Below are 5,873 nucleotides of genomic sequence, written 5' to 3' on the forward strand. Positions count from 1 at the left end.
CCCTGTGGGCGTGGGTAGTTTCTGTGACCAACACCCACTAGTATGTCCGAAAAGCAAGGTCGAGAATTCTGTCCTGCTCACCCAGAGCAGGGATGGATAAACGTGGAAGCTCCATCAGATCTAGGTTCAGAGGAGGGAAAAAGGAAAAAAAACCTCAGGACGAGTGTAAAGCAGAGCTAAAGCCGGAGCAGACTTAGAGGGAAAGTTGGATGAGGCACAAGGATACACAGCATCCCCTTGCTTGACGCTGACCAGCAACTCCAGGAAGATACTGCTGGAGTAAAGATGGAGTCCTAAAAGCCCATTTTGTCGTTCATGGACCCGAGAATGCAACGAGTGTTTGTTGAATGAACAAGTAAATGAGTGAATTCCATAGTCAAAATACAGGAAGTTTCTGCGCACATACAGGTGGCTTTAATTCCTTCAGTCTCCCAAACTATTAACGGAGCCTCGCGCACTGTGGCTGACACGTGGCACCTATCTTAACACGTGCTTCAGTCGTCACCCACTGCTTAAGTGCGAAATACACTTTTTAACCTGCCATTTCAAGTGCCTGAAGTGAAAACACCTCCCCACGATTTTTAGAAGTTTTCATAAGAGACAATGCTGTGAGTTGAATGTATTCCCCCAAAAGATATCTTGAGGTCCTAATCCCCGATACTATTGAATGTGACCTTGCTCGGAAGGAGGGTGTTTGCGGATGTCATCAGGTTAAGGCGAGGTCAGACTGGAGTAGGGTGGTCTCTAAGCTATGGCTGGTGTCCTTATGAGGAGAGACAGATGCAGACACAGAGGAAACACAGGGAAAAGGCCGTGTGATGACACAGAGAGAGATTGGAGTGATGCGGCCACCAGCCGAGGCCTGCTGGCACCCACAGAAGCTGGAAGAGACAAGGAAGGCTTCTCCCCCAGAGCCTTCACAGGGAGCGGGGCCCTGCCGACACCTTGATTTTGGACTTCTGGCCTCCAGAACTGCGAGAGAAGACAGTTCTGCCGTTTACGCCCCCAGCCTGTGGCGCTATAGGAATGAGCAGAGGTAAAACGGCATAGGACAAGTTCTGGTGCCGAACGGAACAGGAAACTTAAATTCTGAACGTGACGCCTCTCACACATAACTAGTACTCCCGGCGTGTTCACGTCGTGCTGGGCGCCCGTCCATTGTCTAACATTTCGGACTCGTCAACACATCCCCTCAGCAGCCCAGGGGTGGGCCGAGACATAGAGGTCAAGCAGCTCACCTAAAGTCACACAGCTCGTCCCTGGCAGGCTCAGGACATGAGCCTCCTTCCTGAGCACTATGCGATGGTGCCTGTGTTAGTTTCCTGGGGCTCCTATAAGACATGACCACACACTGCACCTGCTGAAATGACCGATTGTTTTTATTATACCATCATTGTCTTGGTGACCATTTAGAGTTTTTTTGGTACCCAAGCCCAAGATAGGCCACTCACTCTACTGGCCAGCAGTGAGGGATCCGTTCTTGCAGCACTGGAAGAGGGGTTCGCTTTTAATACAGAATTCTGATGAGCTGGCTTCAATCCCAGGGGAAAGCACAGTGCTTAATTTTAAGAAAGTTATTACACTGCTGTTAACAGTGGTTATATTACCTTGATAAGCTTGCTGTCAGGATGAAATCCACCACTCCAGCCCCCTGATTGCAAGGGGCAACTAAATCTGAAAAGGAAATTCGACTTCAGATGGGACGCCCCAACATTTCCCCCACCTTTCTCCCTCTATCACACACTCCACACATCTTATTTTTAACATTTAGTTGGTTTTTGTAAGTCAAAAATCCTCGGGAATATTTACAATCTTTATTTGAAAATTCTAGACTTAACGATAGCAAATGATATGTCGACCAAATCAAATATGCAGACTCGGTCAAACCTCAGATGACATCACTGTGGTTCTCGGCCACTGGGCAGCACCACCTGTCAATTTTTCAAGCCGTTAGAACATTGACAATAATTTGCCTACCTTTGAAAAAATAGAAGGAACAGGGCAGCTATTTTTAGAAGTAATCATTTCACAGATATCAGGGAACCAGACAGCACACCAAATCAATTGAGTCACACGGTGGGGGGGGGGGGCCTCTCTACCAGAGAAAACAGATTAAGTCATTTGACCCAGTTTTTATGAGAGTGCTTCGTAAGCAATCTTCGAGTTCTAGAATGTTTTATCAAATCTAGTTCTAAAAACGCTATTTTAATTTGAATTTTGGGAGAAGGATTAAGAAGTTTAAATGCGCCCAATTAATCGCATAAAACACGCCAAGTATCCCAAATGAATCTTGGAGATCGTTAAGTAACAGGAAGTACTTTTAAAATGAAATTTAAATGCATATTCATCTCTCTTTTCAATAGAATGATTCACGTTCTGGACCAGGACAACAAGGCTGCCTCTGACTAAGAGAAAGGAGTACAGCTTCAAAGTTTACACGATGAAAAAAAAAGAAGAAGAAAAAGGAAACAAACAAAAAACAGTCACATCTCTGGTCTTTCAAAAATAGTTTTAGGATCAGATAAATTTTGTCAGCGTTTTAAACCATCTGTTCATTATGTGCCCAGAACCACACAAAGCTTGATGTTCAAACGTGCTCAGCTGTTCTGAATGTTACGCTAAGAAACACGGCCATTTTGCTCATAGACACGCGGTGTTAACTGCTGTTCAGAAAGGCTGCCCAGACCAATGCCTTTTGACGCACTCATCATTTCCTCCCACGATCTGGTGTCTTGGTACAGAAATCCAGAACGACAGTCCGCTCCCTCATGCCTGTCCCAGAATCGGCACAGCCTAGGACGGGAACAAAGCTGGATCCTTTTGATGATGGCCACTGTACTTGTGCTGTCCAGAACCATGAAAGAATAGATTTCTGCTGTTTTCAGTCACCAAGATTATGTTAATTTGTTACAGCAGCTGTAGGATACTAATCACCCTCTACCCCAACCTAATTTTTCAAAGGGACAATCTCCCACCCTATAGGCTGGGCGAACTTGGACATCGAGATGCATGTGCACGATGAAATAAATGGTTAAGAGAATCACAGTTGATTACAATGTTCCATTTCCCAAAATGTAGAGGCTTATGGTATTACTAATACCAAGGAGTCAGAAGACAGGTTTCTGAGGGAAAACTGACCATTAGGAGCAGCCCTAGCAACGGGCCCAAAGCTCTGGAATATGCAGCTTAACAGACACCGTCTCTAAGGAGCCCACGAGCTAGTGCAGAGGCTGGCCTGCGAGCAGCCAGGAAAAGATGAATGATGCCACAGCACACTGCAGCACAGAGGCGGCGGCGGCTGATGCTCAGAGGAGCAATCGGATCTGCTGGAAAAAGATGTCCTAGCAAGTGCTGGTCCCAGCCATGTGTGGCTGGAGCTGGCGAAGGGGAGGAGCAGAGAGATGTCACCTCAACAGCACTTTATAGGCCACACGCCAGGCCAGATTTGCATTTAGGAAGATGATTTGCTTGGAAACAGACTGACGGGAAGGGAAGGAGCAAACCCGAGGCAGGAACTTGGTCGAGTGGCTGCAGTGATTGGCCAGACACCCCAGAGGCCAGGAGCAGCAGGAGGGCTGGTGAGGAGACTTAAGGGGACATTTGAAAGGCGCACTGTTAGGACTTAGTGAAAGCTAGGTGCAGAAATTGAGAGACGGAAGTCTAAAATAACCATGGAGTTTCTGGCTTGGGTGGCAGGGCAGACGGCAGCCCCATGTAGGAGGACAGGGAGCGGGAAGGAAAGGGGAACATAGCAGGGAAGTAGGAAGTTCCGCTGTGCACTTGCTGAGTGCACAGCTACGGGTTATCCAGATGGGCTCTCTGAACGAGAAGCTGGCTGTAGAGATGTTGTGAACTGTGTGTAAATAAATATGCACGTCAATGATGCTGGCGGTCCTGCTGGGATGCATCCGTGCATGGAACACATTCAATAAAAATATGTTGTGCTCCAGCTATAGGCCAGGCACCAGGCTAGGCGCTGGGCAGGCAGAGGGGACAGGAAGCCCGCGGGGAGATGAGAGGGTGCTGGCAGGATGGGGTGATTGAACAGGGATTGCGAGTTGCTGCCCCCACATTTTACTGTGTGACGACCCTGCTCACACCGAGTCTGGACATTTAGACGAGAACCTACTTTAGGATTCCTGTCCCAAGTTCCCACTATGCTTTTCCCGGGGCACATTTTAAAACAACCACTTGGAGTCGAGCCCATGAAAAGTTAGCGACCTCAGCTCCTACGACCTTGTAACAGGAGCTCTACCCTGCTCGCTCACTCACTCTCTCTGTCTCTGTCTCTCTCCCTGTCTCTGTCTCTATCTGCACAGCAACTGAGAGCCACCAAAAACTTAAGCTACGGAGTAGCATGATACCATTTACTTTTTAAAAAGATGACTGCAATACGAGGCTGGGTTAAAGGGGAAAACCCAGAAGCCGGAAGAGCAGTTAGCAAGTTTTTAGGGTGGAAAGTGGTTATCAGAGGAACATTCAGGAGGTGGATGGACCGTATTTAGTGATGGGCTGAGCCCCGGAGATCAAAGAAAGGCAAAGATGGCGGCACCCAGGTCCTCGGCCCAGGCGGCTGGACTAATCTCCCAGGGATGGCTGGGGCTGCACTGGGTGAGTGTGACGAGAAGGCTGAGTCAGAACCTTGGGAAACCCACGTGTGGGGCCGGGCACAGGCAGAGGTGCCAACGCAGGCGGCCGACAACCGGGGGCGGACATGAGGGAAAAAATCCAGGTGACTAAGGCGGCACTGAAGCAAGCAGGTTTGAAAAGGGAATTGGTAAAGTCACACATCAGAGGCCAACTGAAAGAGGGAAAGGTTTCTGCTGGGTTTAGGAGTCAGGTTTAGTGACGTGGTGAGGCCTGATCACATGGTTTAAAGTCCAGGCACCAAGGTGCATCGTCCTGAGGCAGCTAGAAAGGGAAACAGGTGGAGGCAGGCGGTGTGTGGTAGAGTACGCCGGGAACTGGAACACCTGGCTGACAGCGCTGCCTCTCGCTGCACAGCTCCTCATTGATCTCCTCACCTGTGGACTTAACTACGTGAACCCGCCCGGCCTACCTGCGGGGAACCCTAAGCCCAAGGCCCTTTGAAAGACTGTCACTGCTGCACTGTGCTTTAAGTGCCAAGCCCCTTTTTGATCTACAATTCAGTTTAAAATATAGACACTTTTTAGTTTTAAATATTTGCAGAAAATTTTTAGGTGCGAGATTCTTCCTTCGAAAGAGTACTCTTAAAATTAATGAAACTGTAACGACTGATAATAGAGCTGTTAAATTTGGGACGAGGTTTAGGTTTTTCTCATCCTAATTCAAGATCCTCAAACTTGTCATGAATTATTTTACCTAGGGTCACGCACAGAAACTTTTAAAAATTTATTTGAAAATGAAGAGATATTTGAAAAATGTTAAACGCGACGTTCTATTTAGCTTGTCTAACAGAACCTTTCTTTAGTGTTTGCAGTGTGGCATTTCTGATACTAATTTTCCGGTTTTGATTCAAAGTGAGGTGAGCTTTCTAATTAATGAACTTGTAATATTCATGCAAGAGATCTAGTCTACGAGATAGCAAACGAGAATTGCTATTGGAGAAAATCGGTCAACGCGCTGCCCCCTAGCAGGGAAAGTCTTCTCTGTGGGCACGCCGCTGACAAGCAGGTGCCCTGAGGTGGACGATCAGAGCAGCCACCCCCAGTGCGTTCCAGCCGGAGGAACCTGGAAGCCCTGTGCCACTATCAAGCGGTCCTCCGTGATCGGACCGATTCGGTGGCAGAAAATGATAGCGCTCAAGGTCAGTCCTCGGCAGACCCGCAGCCCGCGCACGCCCACGCGACCCGACGCAGAGCCACCACGAGCCGAGCGTCGCGGGCGCCGGG

Source organism: Pteropus alecto, unplaced genomic scaffold (assembly GCF_000325575.1).
Source record: "Pteropus alecto unplaced genomic scaffold, ASM32557v1 scaffold97, whole genome shotgun sequence".
Lineage (NCBI taxonomy): Eukaryota > Metazoa > Chordata > Mammalia > Chiroptera > Pteropodidae > Pteropus > Pteropus alecto.